General features: G+C 35.8%; 1 protein-coding gene across 2 annotated transcripts in view; it reads left to right on the top strand.

The window, feature by feature from the left end:
• The first annotated feature begins 248 nt into the window (after window positions 1-248).
• The window catches only part of LOC140989612 (uncharacterized), a 45,478-nt gene continuing 22,643 nt past the window's right edge, over window positions 249-23,083 (top strand). For both annotated transcript variants that reach the window (XR_012177526.1, XR_012177525.1), the window contains exon 1: window positions 249-661. The gene's annotated coding sequence lies outside the window, so the exon portion shown is untranslated. The remainder of the gene's footprint in view (window positions 662-23,083) is intronic.

Below are 23,083 nucleotides of genomic sequence, written 5' to 3'. Positions count from 1 at the left end.
AAAAAAAAAAAAATTAATGTCAAGAAAATTAAGTTTCCACACCTTGACAGACAATAAATCTTTTTATTCACTTTCTAATTGAATTTTTGCACATTTGCTTTTGTNATATTTCATAATTATTTGTTGATGATATTTCTTAATTTAAGTTGAAATTGAAAATAAATTTCTATCAGGGAAAAAAAATTAATGTCAGGAAAACTGGAAAACTAAGTTTTCATTCACTCTCTAATTGAGATTTTTGCGCATTTGCCTGTATTAAACAACTTGCACCTCAATTATTCTTCCAGCTCTTCTTCTTCACTCGCTCTCCTATGATGTGCGCCCCCCATCGGAAAAATCAAAGAACGCCAAAAAAATTTCCTCACCTACGACACTTTCGCATGCTCATTTTCTCCTCCATTTAACCGTGATTGCCTTCTCCATCAGAAAAAATTGCACAACCCCAAAAAAATATTTTCTTTGCGCTGGTTCTCTTCGATTTGTTGCACAAGTTTGCTTCAAGTTTTTATTTGATAAACTTCTAGTTTTTGTTAGATTTTCGAAGGGTTTTGTTCGATTTACGTCTGAGTTTTAATGTATTTTTTTGGCTGCAGGTTTTTTGTTCGTTTTTCCGCTACTTCTTGCTCGAATTTTGAAGGTTTTTTTTTCCAATTTACCACTGGTACTTGCTGCAACTTTTTTTTTATTATTTGCCATTGGTTTTAAGTGAATGTGTTAGTTGATTTTCATACTATTCTGAAACTATTTGTTGATCTCCATGTTTTTGTTGTTCTCTCTTTCTTATTGATTAATTGTCGAATGGTTTTTTCCTAATATCTGGGCTTTGCTCAGTTCCTGGATTGGTGTTGATTGTTAAATTGTTGGTTGGGATTATGCAGTATTCATTTGTTCATTGTTTTGTTTTTGTCATACACAGCTTGAGGCGGAAACAAAATAATCTTATTTCAAAATAGGTATATATGAAGTTGAAATTCTTGGTGTTTGTGGTACGATTCAAGATTAGTACTTTCTTATTTGTTGCGCATTGAAATTGGGGGGGTATGGTTCAAGATTAATACTCTTATTTGTCATGCACTGAAATTGGGTACTTGCTTCTCGAGAATCACTGTGTGAGGCTGAACTTCTGTGGTATTTTGTGTTTGAATATCTGAGAGTTTTTTTCTGGTAAGGTTTAGGACTTTAAGATTAATGGTTTCATTCTTAAGAATCATGTCAACCTAATTAACCTTTGTTTGACTTGAAAAAAAAAAAGGATGATTTGGTTTTTCTATGTTTTGGTGACATTCGAATAGTGTAAGAAATCAAAGATATTATGGAAATCATATGTTGAATTATGCATGAGATTGGATTAATAAATGTCGTCCTTGTGTAGATTATTGTGTAGTGTGGGTATCTAAAGAGCTTGAAAAAGTATGATTGATATTAATATGATGCCCATTTAGGGGTTCTTGTTATAAATTGTTTTTTAGTGATGAATGAACTTGTGAAGTATTTGGTTGCTTTTGACATGTAAATTGGCCCGAATATTTTACTTTTTGTTGCTACTCTAAATTTCTCGAATAAAAAATTGTACTTTCTCATCAAGATATGAATGCAACTGCTATTACTTTTCGATCATCCTAATTATGTTTTATGTTTATTATTTATGTTGGGTGTTTGTATAAAATAAAAACTCTCATCAATACACACCAATTTGCAAAATATCAATAAATAATAAATACTATATTATTCGTATTCTAATTGTGAATATTCAAATCAACACTGTATTATTCAAACTCTACAATAAAGTGCAACATGGAATGAAGATTGCACTTTGATTTTTGTCCATTGCTCCTCGTTGAGTTTTTGTTCAAGTTTTTCTTCATGATTCTGAAATAGATAGAACAACATTGTGACATCGTATCTCTGCCTATACGACTAGCTCATTCGCATCAATAAATTTTTTTATCTAACTATTTCAACATATAAAATGGTATCACCATAACTAATTTAAACACAAAAAATGAATTTCTAATATTCATCGAAAAAATTTACTATCAAAATAAGTAACATAAGAAAATCAATACAAAATACAAAACACAAAACATAAAGCACAAAAAAGATGTAATTTGATTCTACATCTCATCTTGCATTCATATCTTGATGAGAAAATATAATTTTTATTTGAGAAAAAAAATACAATTTAGAGTTGCAACAAAGGAAGACATTTCTCAATCCAAACTCACACATCATTCAACCCAATATCTGTTGTTTCTTACGCGATTCGAAGGTTACCAAACCACTGAAAAACTGAATCTCCCTTTTTTCCCACTCAAACAACGGTTAGCTTGACATGACGCTTTAGAATGAAATCATTAATCTTGAAAGTCTGGACCTAAAAAAAAAAAATCAGAGACTCGAACGCAAAAAACCATAGAAGTTCAACCTCACAAAATTATAATTGGGAATCAACCACCCATTTTCAATGCACAATAAGAAGAAAGTATTAATCTTGAATCACACCACCCAATTTCAATGCAAGACCAATCTTGAATCCTACCATAAACACCATGAATTTCAATTTCATATATCTCTATTTTGAGATAAGACTATTTTCTTTCCTTCAAACTGGGTATGACAGAAACGAAGCAACGAACAACGAACTAAATTCAAGATGCATAATCTCAACCAACAAATAAACAACCAACACCAATCCAAAAAGTAAGCAAACCCAATTATCAGGAAAATCCATTCGACAATATAATCAAAAAGAAAAACACGGAGATCAACAAAATAGTCAGAAAACAATATGAAAATCAACTAAGAAATTTGCTTAAAATCAACGACGATAGGATTGGTTGTAGTGTTTAGAAGGTGGTTGAATAAACACACTAGACATAAATTGCTTCTTTAAATTTAATTTAGCCGGGTTGGCAACTGTATTATATATTATCGATTGTCAATGTCAATTGACTAACAAATATATGCGGAAAGAAGCCAAACTGATAGATTAAAACAAACCAAATAATGGTTTGGCTATGTAAACTGAAAATGAAAAACACAATTTTGTTTCTGGATGTTCGGAGAGCTCAAGCTCTCACGTCACCCCTTCTTCCTTTTGAAAGACTCAGACTAGAAGGCTTTGGATAGTACAAGTAATTTGCAAAATCCCAGTTCAGTTTGGACTTCAACACTACCAAACTAAAACTCTTATTACACATCAACTGAATGAATAACAATATACAAACTGTTAACAAATACAATGAATTATAATACTGTGATATCCTTGCACTTAATGATCCTCAATGATCAGGTACAATTCTTTGTAAAGTGTGCTCGACTGACTGAGTTTAGTTCAGATACTTGAAAGCTTGAATGCTTGAATCTTTGTAAAAGTCATAGGACTTTACTAAACTGAACTCTTTCTCTATTTATAGACTCTGAATCCAACAGTCTCGAGTTTCAAAAAGGATCCGTTCCAAACAGAAAGTGTATGTTGTCTTGTCTTTTACCCACATCAACATTCTTTGACAATCGTACACTGTTGCGATCAGTTTTGTACAGAAAAACTTATCTAAACATCAGTTTAGCTTTCCTAAACGTAAAATGATGTCCTTGAGAATGTATGTAGATTTCCTCGACTGATAGACTTGGTAAACTGATAAATTTTGGTATGCGTCAGTTTAGTCTTGACTTTGTCTATGCGTCAGTTTAGTCTTGACTTTGTCCAATCTAGTTAATTCAGTTTAACTTGTGGACTTGGTTAATTCAGTTTAACATTGTTCAGTTTAGTCTTAAAATTTGTTTTAACATTGACTTAATTGATCCAACAATTTTCCCATTTTTGTTGTTTGACAAAATTATGCAAAAAATCCATTAGCCTTCATTCAAAACTTCTATTGATATAAACTTCCGATGAACTGTTAAATAAATAACTGATGAGAACTGAAGAAAACTTCTGTAAACTGATAGAAGCAAATACAACTATTGTCCGTTTTCTCTTTTTTTGTCTGACTTCTTTGAAGGGGATTCAACTTTAGATTTTTCAGTTTTGTCCTTAAGACTCACTTCTTTTTATTTGTCAACACCAGGGCAGCCACATATCTTTGCAAAATATGTATGACTGAAGTCATTTGAGCAGACATAGTGTCGAAATTTGCAGAGAGCTATGTGTGAATTGATTCTATTTTCGAGTTCAAAATGTCATGCATTAAATTCATCTTCTGTGTAAGAGCATAATGAGAACTGAATAATTGTGATGTTGAAGCACAATTCTTTCTCATGGACTCCAGCTTGATAAACAATGTGTTGACATCTTTAGATTGGCCTGAGAGGTCTTTGAACACTTTGTCTTTAGATAAGCGAAGCGTACGCTTTATCAAAATAAAACGCATTTGACATATTTTAAAATTCAATATATATGAAGGGATTTATACTATAAATATATAATATTACATAAATTAAATATTTTTCACAAAAAGATTGCAAACATCATAATAAAATTCATTAATAGATTATGCAGCGTTAATCATAAGCAGAAAAAAAAATTTAATCATCTAAAATTCATTATTAAGTTATCAATTCATAGTATATTAAGAAAAAAACTTCAAATATCTAAATCATCAAATTACTCTTCATCCTTGTAAACTATAACATCATGATTAGCATCTTCCAAAACCACAGTGAATCATGAGTGCAGAAGAAATTAGAGTAAAAGTTTGCATAAATGATTACAATATCAATTAATGCCATGCTTGGTATGGTTGAATGGAATATAATAAGCGTGAAATGAATTTCGAAATGAAATAAAAATAGAAATGGAATGATATATTTATTTAATTCCTATGATTAGCATAAAAAAAATGCAATGAAATAGGACGAAATCCTGAAATTTAAGGACATCATCATGCAATATTCACAGGCGAGGTAGATGAGAAAAATGCAAACAGGAACTCATCACTCGTATAAACTTGACATCCTTGTAAATCAAGCTTCTGTTATCAAGTAGTTCTTCAAATTGTACGAGTATAAGATAGCATGAAATGAAACCAATTTCATCGTCTCGAATCAGAGGAAATTTAGCAGGCAAATGAACTTCCCCACAAAATTAACAAAATTCTTGAGCAATCTCAAGATAGTTATTTCAATTAGCTGAAAATACTGCTCAGATTTTGCAAGAACATACAGAAAGGGTTATCCATAACCATAGAATAAAAATATACTGCTTAAAAAATGCAAGCTTTTACATGTATTTTGAACACCAACATCAAATAGTCAATCAACTTGCAGCAAACTCATTGAACCATTGATTGATAGACCCAAGCAAACTAGATACTTCAATACATCCACTTGTTTTTCAATCAACTGAAACAGTGAAGCTATATCTATGTTTTTGCATACCCTTGGGAGCATAACCAAGGTTTCAAGTCGAAACAAGAGATGTGCATAATAACAAGAGTATACTAGTTGTCAACTGCAAAACAAGCTATCTCAAGCGCATTATTTTTAGAGAATCAGTCACATGATCACTGTCCATTTCATCCACACTGTATATTAACCAAGAACACCCCATCAATTTTCCTCGGTCTTTTCGGTGCANAAGCTATATCTATGTTTTTGCATACCCTTGGGAGCATAACCAAGGTATGCGCATAATAACAAGAGTATACTAGTTGTCGNGAAAATACTGCTCAGATTTTGCAAGAACATACAGAAAGGGTTATCCGTAACCATACAAAAAAAATATACTGCTTAAAAATGCAAGCTTTTACATGTATTTTGAACACCAATATCAAATAGTCAATCACCTTGCAGCAAACTCATTGAACCATTGATTTATAGACCCAAGCCAACCAGATACTTCAATAGATCCACTTGTTTTTCAATCAACTGAAGCAGTGAAGCTATATCTATGTTTTTGCATACCCTTGGGAGCATAACCAAGGTATGCGCATAATAACAAGAGTATACTAGTTGTCGAGTGCAAAACAAGCTATCTCAAGCGCATTATTTTTAGAGAATTAGTCATATGATCACTGTCCATTTCATCCACACTGTATATTAACCAACAACACCCCATCAATTTTCCTCGGTCTTTTCGGTGTGCTGCCAATCAAATTTACCAAAATAAACTTAGTTTTATTGTTTATATAGATGGAGTTCGAATTCAGATTATATGTTTGCATAAAAACATTATTCAAACATAGTTAATAATCGTATTTTTACGGGAAGATTTTCTCAATTTTTTTTTATCTGATTTGATTGATTACATAGCTTATAACACAAAATAATGCATAGCAGGCATGCATTTCGTGCCCTATGCAGCAAGCAAAGGATTATTTATATATTAAAACAGTACATCTTTTTCTAATTTAATAATATGTTCAGCTAAGGTGGTCCAAATTCTATTGTCCCACCTTTTTTTTTTATTTTTTATTTTTTATTTTTTATTTTTCGTAGAAAACATACCCAACCTAATGATTTCTTATGGGCCGAACATGAAAATTCTCCAATCTATACCAAAGAAAGAGAGAGAAATCCACTCATGCATTGAGAGATTGCACCAAATCCAAACTAGTGTGGTTCTCTAACCTAAAAAACATAGAGTGGATTTCACCTTACAACTGAATCCTTCCCCAGACAATGTGTCCAAAGTCTGAACAAGTTTCGAAATATGGAACTTAATAGCAACAAATAAAGTAGTAAGATAGCTAAGTAATTTTCCTTCAAACATTAGGCATACACAAGTCAAATCTTGATCAAATTCAGAGGAAAAAACTAGCTCGAAGTCAGAGGAAATTGAAAATAGATGTTAGTGGGATTGAAGAAAAAGAGCAAACTGCCAAACAGGCCGATCAGATATCACAGAGATCATTGACACATGATTCAATACCACATTTGGACTTCTGCTAAAATTACGCATTCTTCATATAATCTTTTGAGCAGCTCACGTTCACAGAATTGTTCTACAACCAAAACTCATCAATATTTCATGATACCTAACACCAAAAAGCTGAAACTAAACAAGTTAGGGCAGCCGCCACAATTGAAAATAACACTGTTTCACGTGTAATTAATTCCATAGAAACGTAATTCAACCTCAAACCATGTCGATGGCTTATAACAAAGATCCAATTCCAAACACCAAGCTGAATCATAACATAATTAAGACAAAACACCAAACACAGTTACCCAATGAGACATCGAAGAATCCAATATGTTCCAAAAAAAGACCAAAAGCTCCCCTTAAATCGGAAATAAAAAAATGGAAACATGAAAATAACTGTTAAAACAATCATAGCCACTTCAATAAGCAGAGGAAAAGGAGAACCTTTCCATCAATAACGACCCAACAATCTTCACTGGTGCTGTGCTCAGACGCTTCTTCCATTGTGTAAAGCTTTGTTATTGTAGGCATCTTCTACCTTTTCTGCCGCCACACCCGCCGCCGCTATTCTGCCCGCGAATGTGTGCCGTGTCCCGGGTGTCTCGACCATATTCCTTTCTATGGAGGGGGTCCATTAAGTTGCATCAATTTTCAAATTACTATTTTATCCTCATGGATTTTAATTATTTGTTCTTCCGCCGACTCTATAGTACGAATAAATAATTTTAAAATGGTACGTGTTGAAATTTAATATTTGAATATTGAATATTGAATGTTGAATGTTGAATCTTGAAAATTAGGTAAAATTAGGTGTTGAATATTGAAATTTGTGTGTGATGATGAAGGTAATGATGTAATTTATTTTTGGATTATTTGTAAAGATTTTCTATAAATAGATCTCTCATTTGTGAAGAAAATCACAATTGAGTTGAGAGAAAAATATTATAAAGTGTGTAGTGTGATAATTTTGAGAGTTTGAGATTTTTATTTTTTACCGTAAATTTTTACTTTTTCACAACACGTTATCAGCACGAAACTCTAAAAGTCTTCCATATTTTTACAAGCTCCAAAACAGAAGAAAAAGGTAACAAAAGTAATAATATTTATTTTATTGTTTATATATTTAATATATAATGTTATTATAAATAATAAAAATAAATTTTTCAAAAAACTTGTTATAAATCCTGGGAGGATGTTAAGACGATATCCCACACTCCCGGTAAGGGATACGACAAGTATAAAAGCCTATAAGATTTTTAAACAAAATATCTTATGACATTTCATTATAATATTGTGATATGATATACATAATTATTTAAAACATTACTAATATTATATACACCATATTATTACCATAAAATTATACAAATACATACATTTATTTTCTTGTACACCAACGGTCATAAACAGTAACAAAACGGCTAGTTTTTGCCCTATAAATATGATCTCACAAATATATTCAATCACTTCAACTTTCTCTTCTTCTCTAAAATTATTCTTCATCAAATTTTTGAAGAAAAAAGAAGATGGCTTTCATAAAGTTATTTTTAATTATTTTGGTTATAATACTCACGAATCTTTTACTTATCGGAGAATATCCTCCTAGTGTGTTTTCTTTATTTTTACGAATGCTTGTATTTGTTGTTTATCCATTACTTTGTATTGCAATATTCATTAACTAATAAAATGCATCATAATTTTTTTTAGTACCACCATGTCAAACTTGACAAAGCTCGAATTTGTTGCACTCGAAATTACGGAGAAAAATTATATGCCATGGACTCTCGATGTAGAAATGCATCTTGAGTCATTGGGTCTAAGCGAGACTATTAAAGAAAATGGTATATCTTCATCACAAGAAAAAGCAAAAGCTATAATATTTTTGCGCCGACATCTTGATGAAGGTTTGAAATGTGAATATCTCATCGAAAAAGATCACATGGCTCTGTGGAAAGGATTAAAAGAAAGATTTGAATATATAAGAGAAGTTATACTTCCGACCGCCCGTGATGAATGGAATATGTTGAGATTTCAAGATTTTAAGAAAGTAAGTGATTACAATTCGGCGATGTATCGAATAATCTCGCAATTAAAATTTTGTGGACATGAGGTTACAGAATCAGAAATGCTTGAAAAACATTTTCCACGTTTCACGCATCAAATATAACTCTACAGCAACAATATCGAGTGCGTGGATTTGCGAGATATTCTGAACTCATCGCCTGTCTTCTTGTGGCGGAAAAGAACAACGAGCTATTAATGAGAAATCATCAGGCACGACCCACTGGTTCAACGGCATTTCCTGAAGTAAATGTCGTAAGCAAAAATGAATTTAAACCTGGAAACCAAAATCAAAGTTATAGACAAGATTTTGGTCGAGGACAAAATCGAGGTCGTGGACGTGGAAGTGGTCGTGGACGCGGCCGTGGTTTTGAAAATAATCGAGATAGTTATTTCTATAACTCATCTCAAAAGAGCGTCCCAAACCATCCACCGAAAAGGCATCAAGAGAATATGAGTGTTAATGAGAATCACTCAAAAAGATTTGAAAGTTCTTGTTTCAGATGTGGTACTCCAGGACATTGGTCCCGTATTTGTCGAGCCCCTGAGCACCTTTGTAAACTTTATAAAGAATCAATAAAGGGGAAAGAAAAGGAGACCAACTTTACTGAACACAGTGAACCTTTGAGTGGTTCAACTCATTTTGATGCTGGAGATTTTCTGATTGATTTCTCAGATAATGATCAATTTGATGGTGGAATAAATATGTAAAATATTTTATTTTTTATGTATTCGTATGATAATGTTTTATAGTGTGTTATATTGTATTGTATTTTATTGTCAATAATTTTATTTCATTGCATATTTTTTTGAAGTTCAAATATGGAAAATGCTACGAACCAAGCTGAAGTTTGCATACCTGATAGTGGTACAACGCACACTATCCTCCGAGATAAAAGATATTTCTTGGAACTAAAACCAACAAAAACAACGGTGAATACAATATCAGGTCCTGTAGACTTGATTAAAGGATGTGGTAAAGCACAATTTTTGTTACCTAATGGTACAAAATTTTTGATCAATGATGCTTTATATTCACCACAATCGAAAAGAAATTTGTTGAGTTTTAATGATATATATTCCCATGGGTATGATACTCAAACAATGAATGAAGGGAATGAGAAATATATGTGTCTTACCACATATAAATCAGGAAAGAAATATGTGATTGAAAAACTACCAATGCTCCCTACTGGATTGCATTATACACATATACGTCCCATTGAATCAAACATGGTAATTGATAATTCTTCAATATTAACCAATTGGCATGATCGATTAGGACATCCTGGTTCAACAATGATGCGAAGAATTATAGAAAATACACATGGTCATCCATTGAAAGACCAGAAGATCTTTCAGAATAATAAGTTTCAATGTAAAGCATGTTCTCTTGGAAAACTTATTATAAGACCATCACCAGCCAAAATCCAAACTGAATCACCAATGTTTCTTGAACGTATTCAGGGTGATATTTGTGGACCAATCCATCCACCATGTGGACCATTCAGATACTTTATGGTATTGATTGATGCCTCCAGCAGATGGTCACATGTATGTTTATTGTCAACTCGAAATGTTGCATTTGCAAGATTACTTGCTCAAATAATAAAATTGAGGAATCAATTTCCCGATTATACAATCAAGAAAATTAGACTTGATAATGCTGGTGAATTTACTTCCCAGACTTTCAATGATTATTGTATGTCTATGGGAATCATTGTTGAGCATCCTGTTGCTCATGTACATACTCAAAATGGATTGGCTGAATCATTGATTAAACGTCTGCAAATGATTGCTAGACCAATGATTATGAAAACAAAGCTCCCTATTTCTATATGGGGACATGCAATTTTACATGCTGCTTCATTAATTCGCATCAGACCAAGTGCATATCATAAATACTCCCCATTGCAGCTTGCATTTGGTAAAGAACCAGACATTTCTCATCTGAGAATTTTTGGATGTATGGTGTATGTGCCTATTGCACCACCTCAACGAAAGAAAATGGGACCTCAAAGAAAGATTGGAATTTATATTGGTTATGATAGTCCATCGATCATTCGATATCTTGAACCACAGACAGGCGACGTGTTCACAGCACGTTTTGCTGATTGTCATTTTAATGAGGAAATCTTCCCAATGTTAGGGGGAGAACAGAAACATACCGAAAAAGAAATTACATGGTATGTATCATCATTGTTACATCTGGATCCAAGAACAAAACAATGTGAAAAAGATGTACAGCAAATTGTGCACTTGCAAAGAATAGCAAATCAAATACCAGATGCATTTGCAGACACAAAAGGGGTAACTAAATCATATATACATGCTGCAAATGCCCCTGCTCGAATTGAAATTCCGAAGAAACAAATTGAAGATAGTCATGATGTCATTAAACGCCTGAAGCGTGGAAGGCCAGTTGGTTCCAAGGATAAAAATCCTCGAAAAAGAAAATTCATAGAGAAACACAATGATCACAAAATAGAGAATGATGTTCCTGAAGAAACACATAATGATCACAAAATAGAGAATGATGTTCCTGAAGAAACACATGATGATGAAAATGTTTTGTCAGAACCACAAACTGACGAGAATCATGAAATCTCTATCAATTATATTAATACTGGAAAAATATGGAACCGAAAAGATATAGAAGAAATTGATGATATATTTTCTTATAATGTGGCAATCGACATCATAAATGATAATGAAGATCATGAACCAAAATCTTTTGGTGAATGTAAAAATCGGCAGGATTGGATAAAATGGAAAGATGCCATCCAGGTTGAATTGGATTCGCTAAATAAACGTAATGTTTTTGGACCTATAGTCCTTACACCTGAAGGTGTAAAACCTGTTGGATACAAATGGGTTTTTATTCGAAAGCGAAATGAGAAAAATGAAATAGTAAGATATAAAGCTCGACTTGTTGCACAAGGTTTTTCTCAAAGGCCTGGAATTGATTATGAAGAAACGTATTCTCCTGTGATGGATGCAATTACGTTTCGGTATTTGATTAGCTTGGCAGTATCTGAAAATTTAGAAATGCGTCTTATGGATGTTGTTACAGCCTACTTATATGGATCACTTGATAGTAATATATATATGAAAATCCCTGAAGGATTTAAGATGCCTGAAGCACAAAGTTCAAAACCCAGAGAATGTTATTCTGTGAAATTACTAAGATCATTATATGGGTTGAAGCAATCCGGCAGAATGTGGTATAATAGGCTAAGTGATCACTTGATGAAAAAGGGATATGTAAATAATTCAATATGCCCTTGTGTTTTCATTAAGAAAACAACATCCGGATGCGTAATTATTGCTGTATATGTTGATGATTTAAACATCATTGGAACAAATAAGGAAATTCAAGAAGTTGTGTCATACTTGAAAGAAGAATTTGAAATGAAGGATCTTGGAAAAACCAAGTATTGTCTGGGTTTACAAATTGAACAAAAAGAATGTGGAATATTTGTTCACCAGACAAATTATACAGAAAAGATCCTTAAACGTTTTAATATGGACAAATCAAATCCTTTAAGTACTCCAATGGTTGTTAGATCATTAAACATAGAAAAGGATCCATTCCGTCCATGTGATGATGATGAAGATATTCTTGGTCCAGAAGTACCATATTTAAGTGCTATCGGTGCACTTATGTATATTACAAATTGTACAAGGCCTGATATATCTTTTGCCGTAAATTTATTGGCAAGATTTAGCACATATCCAACAAAGAGACATTGGAACGGAATTAAACATATATTCCGTTATCTACGAGGAACGACAGACTTGGGACTTTTGTATTCAAAAGATGCTAATCCAAGTATAATTGGTTATGCCGATGCTGGATACTTATCTGATCCACACAAAGCACGTTCTCAAACTGGATATGTATTTACTCGTGGAGGCACTGCAATTTCTTGGCGTTCACAGAAACAAACACTTGTAACAACTTCATCAAATCATGCCGAGATTATTGCACTACATGAAGCAAGCCGTGAATGTGTGTGGTTAAAATCAATGACTCAACATATCCAAATCTCATGCGGATTATCATTCGACGAGAAGCCTGTGATACTATATGAAGATAATGCTGCATGTGTTGCTCAAATGAAAGAAGGATACATAAAAAGCGACAGAACTAAACATATTCCTCCTAAGTTCTTCGCATTCACCAAGGAGCTTGAGAAGAATAAATGTATTGATGTTCGTCACATTCAATCAAGTGAAAACTCATCAGATCTCTTCACAAAGGCACTTCCTACGACAATATTCAGAAAGCACATATATAATATTGGGATGCGCAATCTACGAAATCTGTGAAGAATTGTTCGTGTCAACATGAGGGGGAGTTTACGTGACTGCACTCTTTTTCCCTTACTATGGTTTTTATCCCAATGGGTTTTTCCTAGTAAGGTTTTTAACGAGGCAGTATAAAAACACGTAATGAAGACAATCATTATGATCATCATCACAAAGGAGAGTGTTGAAATTAAATATTTTAATATTGAATATCTGAATATTGAATGTTGAAAATTAGGTAAAATTAGGTGTTGAATATTGAAATTTGTGTGTGATGATGAAGGTAATGATGTAATTTATTTTTGGATTATTTGTAAAGATTTTCTATAAATAGATCTCTCATTTGTGAAGAAAATCACAATTGAGTTGAGAGAAAAATATTATAAAGTGTGTACTGTGATAATTTTGAGAGTTTGAGATTTTTACTTTTACCTTAAATTTTTACTTTTTCACAACAGTATGAAAATATAATTTAATTTTAAAAAAATACATTTCAAAGGAATAGTTTTCTTTTTATCAATTTATATTCTTTAACGTAATTGTATTATTTCTTTATTCATAATTGTATTATAATGCCCATTGGCATACAATTCATGCATATATATTATTATTATTATTTTTTGTATTATATAAATTTATTTAAAAAATCTAGAAATTATAATAAAATTTGAGATTTTTAAATTTTTTTTATAATAACTTTTATTTTATTGATGATATGATCATTTAAAAATTTAAAAATATAGATGGATATAAATTTATTAAAATAAGGATATTATTATTAAATAAAATATGTAAATGAACAAAACAGCTATATTGATGCCAGTCATGCCACAGTGAACAAATTTATAATATAATCGGGCCAGGCTTGAGGTGTAAAAGGCTTGCTTCCGTTTCAGGTCCAGTTTTAATGGAGCCCAAAATATTTAATATTTGAATTAAACATGATATTATATTTTAATTGAACTTCAAATTAAATATTCCTAGAAGAAACAAATATTTTCAAGACGAAGTTAAATAATTCCACCAATTATGTCACAATTAAGTGAATTTCTTATATTCTAAATTGACAAAAAAGTAGTTAAACATCTTAATTACTGCAACTTATATAATATACTTTTACAACTAGGACGATAACACAATACTATTTAGGGAGTGCATGCAATCATTAAAAAACATTAATTTATTTAGTTTTGCGTGTTTTTTATTAATTTATATTTGATTCTACTTAATTTAATTGAAATTCAAAAACTAATGGGATTCTGATACTGCTTTTACAACCGTGATTATGGTAAAAAGCTAATATCAGAATCATTTATTTATCAAACATCATTTTTAATTTTTAATTTTTAATTTTTCACTTTTGTTTTCAAATACTACATATTTCTGATTTTTCTCCACTTTTCATATATAAATTTAATCATTTTTTAAAAGTAAAAACTATTGCAAATGCTCATTTTATTATTTAGTATTTTTTGGCCTTATAAATTATTGTCTTTAATTTTTGTGTTTATACTCCATGTCTACAGTTTTTGAAGAACTCACGTCATTCTTTTTAATAAAACAAAAACAAAAACGAAAATTGAAGCTATTTTCCATTAGAATTTTCAGTGTTAATAATTATTTTGTGAAAAATCTAGATTATTTTAAAATAAAAAATTTAAAAATAGTCTTTTACATATTTTTTTATGTCATGAGTTATTTGATCGTTTAAAAATTCAAAATATAAATAAAGATAAAAAAAATATTTTATTAGGATATGATAGTTGTAGAAGATATACAAATGTACTAAAATATGTTTCCACGATATTTTCATTAAATACAAATGTTCGATCATTCAATTGTTGTTATTTCTCTTCTTTTCTTTTCTTTTTTCCTTTTTTTGCGACCGCTTATGAATTCATTTTTATTTTTGGACTATAAAATTTATATTTGATCTCAAATTTTGTTTTGATTGAAGATCTATGTCAGCTCTTGTCTTTTGTAAGTTGATCGAAGTCAACTTACGTATATTGTACGATGTCGACGTCTTTCAACATTGTTTGGATTGCGATGAGAAGTAGAAGAGATGTGAGCTTCAAAAACATGTAAATATCCTTAATCAAATCTACAACACAAACATAAATGTCACAATACCAAATAAAATGTAATTATTCCATTTAATAATAAATATAAAAAAAATAATCATCGAAAATCATCTGTCCCAAATCTCATAAATAAATTCATTACAACTTTATTAATTAACTGTGAATGAATTAAGAATCCATGCCACATGAAAATCATCTACATGATGGAGTAAACCTTAAAAAACTAACTAAAATTTGGTACTACTTTGAGTAAAATAGATTTATATTTTTACAACTTAACTACATTATAAGCGCTGGAAGCTACTTTTGCTAAATACCGAAAAGTTTGAACATTGAGTTTGTCATTTTTTCAAACATGTTGTTTGCGGGAAACAATAACCGAACCGAGAGAAGTACACTGAAATCCAATGAAATATACATGCTAAGTGATACTCCATGGATGGGCCCATTATCCCTGGCCCATCCCTGGCCCAAATGGAAGACAGGCCCATCAAGGGCCCAAATATTATCCTATAAATACCAGGTTTGAGCGTATGATAATGCATTCACTATATTGTTTCCAGCAGCACCCTTAGCTGCTCTCCCCATATATCCTCAGTCTCTGACTTGAGCGTCGGAGGGGCTACGCCAAGACACCCTCCTGGCCCCCTTCTAACGATCTTATTTGTGATTTCAGGCTCAGGGTAATTTCAAAATCTGCGTCTGGACTAGTGACACTCACTGAAAGCGGACCCTAAATTTCCTGTAAGTATCACTTGGCGACGTCTGTGAGAAACTTTAAGTTGAGACGTAGAGATGGCAGGTAGGAGAGGGAGCAGAAGAACTAACACAGCATCATCGCGTCCTCAGGTGGGACCCGAACAATCTCGTGTTGAGACAAGACAGGAACAACAGTGTCTTGAAACAAGAGCTGAGCAACCCCGTCAGGAGACAAGGGTCGAGCCACCCCGTCCTAATGAGAATGTGGGGAACTTGACCCTGGAACAGTTGGGCCAGTTTATCACCCGGACAGTGGATGAGGCCATGAAAAGGAACCAAGAATCTCTATTTGTTGAGGAACAGGCCACTCGCCAGGAGCGAGAGGAAAATGTTGAGGGCCACCAAAGCAGGGTTGAAGAGACACAGCCCCTCCAAAGTTGGGGAATTAGTGAAATGGGGGAGATGTGGAAGGAGATACGGATGTTGAGACAGCAGGTAGGAAGCAGAGCCCCGGTACCCAAGAGAGGAAGTTCTTTTTCACCAGCCATCTTGAAAGAAGGGCTTCCTCCAAATTTCCGACAGCCAAACGTGGGAGAATATGACGGACATACTGACCCCGAAGAACACTTGGGGAGATTTGAGAATGCGGCTCTGTTGCATCAGTATTCATATGGAGTCAAGTGTAGGGTGTGTCTGGGCACGTTGGTGAGGTCAGCCCAGCAATGGTTTAACACCTTGCAGCCCAACTCCCTACGATCTTTCGAGAATTTTTCCGTTGCTTTCTTGCACAGATTAGCTAGCAGCAGAAAGCACCAAAGAAATTATTTGATCTTGTTTGTGATGAAGCAGCAAGAAACTGAAACTCTGAGAGAATTTATCTGGCGTTTCAACGATGCAGCGCTGGATATACCAGCGGCTTCCCCTGACATCATGATAAGTGCATTTACCCAAGGACTGAGAGGATGGGAGTTCTTTAAATCGTTGGTCAAGAAACCTCCATCAAGTTATGATGATCTGTTATCTCGGACGAAAAAATATGTAAATCTAGAGGATGCCCAACGGCACAAGAGGATGGAGCAGCGGCCCGGGGGAGGAAGAGTTGAGGGAGCGGAGAGAGAAGGAAGGAAGAGGGGTGCAGGGGAAAGGGAGGAGGATAAAGCTAGGGACAGAAAACAATTCTCATCACATGTTCTTCTGGATAGGAGTCGTGACGAGGTGATGGAGGTGAGGCAGCCCGAGGGGAGGTGGGAGAAGTCGCGAATGGTTAAGAGCAGTGCTAGATTGCCTTTGCGGGACAGACGAGAAGGATCCGCATCCGGGAGTCGACCGAAGTCTAGCCCATCCCCTAGGCGTGGTCAAGGCCTTCCATGGATAAATCAGAGGGTCGAGGAGCAGAGAGGGGAAGGTCGAGGTCAAGATGTTCCTCAGGAGCCCGTCGAACCGAAGAGGGGAATGAATGAGGATAACCACCCTACGAGAGTGATTATTCATATGATCTCGGGGGGTGCTACTGATGGAGACTATGGGCGAGCTTGGAAGGCACATGGGAGAATGTTGGAGAATTTTGAGATATCTAGGGGTGCATGCTTACCACAAGACCCAGTCATCAGCTTTGGGTCGGAAGACCTCCGAGGCGTTGTGACTCCACGTAAAGATGCCTTGGTGGTGACAACCACCATTGCCAATTATGACGTGGCGAGGATATTTATTGATAATGGAAGCTCCGTGAACGTCTTGTTCAAGAGCACGTTGGATCAAATGAAGATGAAGGATTTGAGTTTGAGCCGGTATCCATCCCGTTGTATGGGTTTGAAGGACACTCCATCCCGCCTTTGGGTCAAATTGTTCTTCCCCTATCCTTGGGGACTGATCCTCGGCGGGTAACAAAAATGATAGCATTCACCGTGGTGGATAACCCGTCAACGTATAATGGAATTCTAGGACGGCCAACCCTGAAGGATTTTAGAGCCGTAGCTTCCACTTATCATCAGAAGCTTAAGTTTCCTGTGGGAAAGGAGTTGGAGTCTTGTGCGGGGACCAAAAAGTCGCACGCCGTTGTTATGAAAGAATCGTGAAGGAAGAAGAAAAGAGAGGTCGCGAGCATTCGCATGGAAGCTTAAGCTCAGTCTTACAGTTGTAAAGTCATTCGGAGAAGCTTCTAAGTTGGTAACTTTGTCCTGTAGAGGTACAAGAGGAGCAGAGAGGAAAGTTGGAGAATGCGCTGGGTAAGGCTCTAAAGAGGCCCGGGAACGCTTACCACCTTAGAGAATATTAATCTTGACTTTATTTTTTATGTATTTCGTTTCTGAATTTGTCTTACGTTATCAGTTGAAATTTAATAAAGCCAAGTTCTTATATTAAGTTTGTGAATGTTCTTGTATTATGAGAATGATATGAATTAAATTTTACCTACTTAGGCTGCACCTAGTAGAGGAGAAGAGTTGGGGTGGAGAAAAGTTGAATTTTTCCTACTAAGGCATCGCCTAGCAGAGGAGCAGATTGGATGAGGAGAATTAAATTTTCCTGCTAAGTCATCGTCTAGCAGAGGAGCAAAGTGGAGGAGGAGAAATAAATTTTCCTGCTAAGGCGTCGCCTAGCAGAGGAGCAGAGTGGAGGAGGAGAAATAAGTTTTCCTGCTAAGGCGTCGCCTAGCAGAGGAGCAGAGTGGAGAAGAAGAATTTTATTTTCCTGCTAAGGCATCGCCTAGCAGTTGAGCAGAAGAAATGATTTTTCCTGTTAAGGCGTCGCCTAGCAGAGGAGCAGAGTGGAGGAGGAGAATTATATTCTCCTGCTAAGGCGTCGCCTAGCAGAGGAGCAGAGTGGAGAAGAAGAATTTTATTCTCCTGCTAAGGCGTCGCCTAGTAGAGGAGCAGAGTGGAGGAGGAGAAATGATTTTTCCTGCTAAGGCATCGCCTAGCAGAGGAGCAGAGTGTAGGAGGAGAAATAAATTTTCCTGCTAAGGCGTCGCCTAGCAGAGGAGTAGAGTGGAGGAGAAGAATTTTATTTTCCTGCTAAGGCATCGCCTGACAGAGGAGCAGAGTGGAGGAGGAAAAATGATTTTTCCTGCTAAGGCATCGCCTAGCAGAGGAGCAGAGTGGAGGAGGAGAAATAAATTCTCCTGCTAAGGCATCGCCTAGCAGAGTAGCAGAGTCGGGGTGGAGAAAAATTAAATTTTCCTGCTAAGACGTCGCCTAGCAGAGGAGCAGAGTGGAGGAAAAGAATTTTATTTACCTGCTAAGGCATCGCCTAGCAGAGGAGAAGAGTTGGAGAGGAGAAAAATTAAACTTTACCTACTTTGGCTGAGCCTAGTAGAGGAGTCAGGGGTGAGGAGGTGAAACTAAAATTTTACCTACTTTGGCTAAGTCTAGTAGAGGAGTCAGAGGGTGAGGAGGTTGAAGTTTGATTTTCCCTGCTAAAGCCCGGCTTAGCAGAGGAGACACGAGATGATAAGGTGAGAGTTTTATTTCCCTGCTAAGGCATCGCCTAGCAGATGAGTTAGATGGTGAGGAGGTTGAAATTTTATTTTTCCCGCTAAGAACTATTTTAGCAGAGAAGTCAAGGGCACGGAGAAGTGGAAATTATTTTCCTTCAAAAGCTTAGTAGATGACTTTGAAGATGGGGGCGATGAGGGCATACCGTGTTAGAAAAACTTATTTAGTTTGTCGATAACAAACGATGTTTGCCACTACGAAACTTACGGGGATCGACCTGCCCGGTCAGGTCGCGGGGATCGACCTGCCCAGTCAGGTCGTGGGGGCTTGGGGGGCAACGCCCCCAAAAGCTCTTCAGAAATGGCGAGCACGAGCATGAGGGCGAGAACGAAGGAGGTAGACAAAGCGAGGTGAAGGGAAGGCTAGGGCTAGGCACTCAGGGCGAGCGTGCAAGGGCGAGCATGCAAGTGCCGGTGGCGAGGGTGAGGGGCACAAGCGAGAGAAGGTGTGCACGAGCACAAGGGCTTTCGAGAGGGCGAGGGCGAGGCTGGAGGCTTGGGAGGTGGTGGCAGCTGGGCGAGCGTGGTGGTGGCGGGGTGAGCAATAGGCTGGGCGAGGTTGAGGGCTGGAGGAAGAGAGAGCTAGGGCGAGGGGCGAGGGTGATGCGTGTTGGTGTGAGCGTTTTGGCAGGGCGAGAGTGGTGCGCTTGGGCTGGACGAGAGTGGAGCGGGCGAGGCAGAGGGGAGCGTGATGGGTGAAAGGCGAGGCTGGCGTGGTGGGCGAGGGGCGAGGGGGCGAGACGGTGATGGTCTGGGCAAGAGTGGAGCGGGCGAGGCGGAGGAGGCTGCACGGAGAAGAAGGGTGTGCACGGAGAAGTGAGGGGAGCGTGATGTGTGAAGGGTGAGGCTGGCGTGGTGGGCGAGGGGCGAGGGGGCGAGACGATGATGGGCTGGGCGAGCGTGCGCGGGGATGCAAGGGCGTGCTGGGCATAGGGCGAGTTCTCGGCGAGCTGGGTGCGGGGCTGCAGCGAGAGGTGAGGGAAGCGTGATGAGCGGGAGGCGAGGGCGCAGCGGGAGCGTGATGGGCGAGGGGCGCGAGTAAGGGCTGTCGAGTGGAGGGGAACGTGCGATTGCCAGGCGATGAAGAGCTAGTGAATGAATTGCAGAAGAAATTTTGTGTGAGAGAAGTGAGAATGAATTGCGAAGGGGACATCTATTTACAGGGAAGGCCCAGATCAGATTTGACCCTTTAGACCGGGGAGGTGATTTAATTTGCTTCCAATTTTTCGGAGACTAATGAGCAACAGGGCAAGAACGCACAACTCACATGTTGTAACCCGAGGACAGTACAATTAATCGAACTTGGAACCTGCGATTCAGTTCGACTCAGGAGGGAGAGACTGGTGATACTCCATGGATGGGCCCATTATCCCTGGCCCATCCCTAGCCCAAATAGAAGACAGGTCCATCAAGGGCCCATGTATTCTCCTATAAATATCAGGTTTGAGCGTATGATAATGCATTCACTATATTGTTTTCAGCAGCACCCTTAGCTGCTCCCCTCATATATCATCAGTCTCTGACTTGAGCGTCGGAGGGGCTACGCCAGGACACCCTCCTGGCCCCCTTCTAACGATTTTATTTGTGATTTCATGCTCAGGGTAATTTCAAAACCTGCGTCTGGACTAGTGACACTCACTGGAAGCGGACCCTAAATTTCATGTGAGTATCACTAAGGTTGTGTAATTACGGAAAACATCACAATTGAGATAAGAGGTCTCACCAGAGAATGTACTGGAAATGGAAAGATGACGTCCAGAGTGGCTATTGATGCTGAGATTTCCGAGTAACGAAGGCTTGTAATTAACAACTTCGAATGAGAGAGCCATAGACCATGGATTGGTTTGAAGCAGTAGAATCGTAGGAGTGTAATGATTATAATTGAATCAGATTCCCGAAGTCTCTGAATAAATTTGTATCGAAGAGGTGGAGAATAGCAGTTTACGGTTTGTTCACTCATTTTCTGACCCATGTTTTGCGAATTATTTAAAAATAAAAACTCGAAATATATTTATTTGATATAAAATATTCAAGTTCGCGAATGACTATCAAACTATCGAACAATTTAATTTTGGTTCGAGTTCACCTCAAATTTGAGAATTTCGAATACGATTGATCGAAATGATTCGATTCGTTTACATCCCTAATCATGATGAAGCCCTTTATGTGCATATTTGTGATTAATTATCATAAAACAATTAGATTAGTAGGTATGTTTTAAGGTCTAACAGTCTTGCAAGAATCTTAGGTTATAACTATTCTAATCCAACTTAAAGATGTTGGAAAATGATACACAAAATATATAATGATAAATTGATTTGAGTACTTAACCTTATCAGAAGATGATAACTCGGCTTCAACTATTAAAAAAAAATACAAAAAAAAAAAAACCTTGCCAAGAAAAGTTTAACCCCTAGGGTGGGTTTTACACACGCATTTCTATGAAACTTGATCAGTATTCAAAAACTCAAAAAAGGACAGTGTGCTTTACATGGCCACAAACTTTTCAACCTTCGAACTTTAAATACTGAAAAAGGCCAAACTGATGTCCTTTGATACCAACTCAATCCCCTGATATTTCTTCAACTCTCTTTGCTCTCTCTGATTTCCCACGTGCATTTAACTTCATTTTAGTTCTGGTCCGTTCAAAATATATACATGAACTTTTGTTTATTTTTTTCATCAACATTAAAAATATCGGTGTAAAAAATAAAAAAATTACAAACAAATTTTGTTTTTTTATCGTTATTTAAATCATTTAAGAAATTGTCGTACATATATTGAAAACTTATTTAATTAGATTATATTAAAATTGGATGATGTATTTGGGGACAATCGGAAAAATAATTTTATCATGCATGTTTCATTTTGACTTGGTTTGTAATGATTGTGAAGTACTTTTGGATCCGAACAATTGTTAGGCAACAAGGCCACCCATGGCAATCCAACGGATGGAGTTATAGTGGAAAATCTTTTCTCAGTGAGCCAAAAAAACTGTGATTAGAAAAGATAATCAATGCTTTATTAGTCCATTTTTGTACAATTTTTGTTTTCCTTGTTATGCATTATCCGGCGTCAGTAGAGTATACGGCTTGGAATTAGCTTCTAATAACACACATAGTATGTTTTTTTGTGAGACGATCTCACATATCTTTATCTATGAGACAGGTCAATCTTGCCATATTTGTAATAATAAGTAATACTTTTGGCATAAAAAATAATAATTTTTCATTAATGACCCACATAAAAGATTTGTCTCACAAAATTAACTCATGAGACCGTGTTACAAAAGTTTTTATGTAACATATATTATCATACATAACATAGAAATGATCGTTGATGATATTACACAGATTTAAATTTTGAAAATCACCTCCATATCTTAAAATGGTACTGTGCAATGTGTTGCACATATATAAAGTATTTTTAGCGGAAGAAGATCATCTTTATTAAATAGATTTGGGGGGAATATCATAAATCTAAATGACACTATTTATTTTTTCTTGTGTTGACAAATATATTCCGATTAACTAAAATTTGGAAGATGCACAGCAATTTTTTTGGATGACGTGG

Source organism: Primulina huaijiensis, chromosome 12 (genome assembly GCF_012295235.1).
Source record: "Primulina huaijiensis isolate GDHJ02 chromosome 12, ASM1229523v2, whole genome shotgun sequence".
Taxonomy (NCBI): Eukaryota; Viridiplantae; Streptophyta; class Magnoliopsida; order Lamiales; family Gesneriaceae; genus Primulina; species Primulina huaijiensis.
This window is presented reverse-complemented; position numbering and strand designations above follow the sequence as displayed.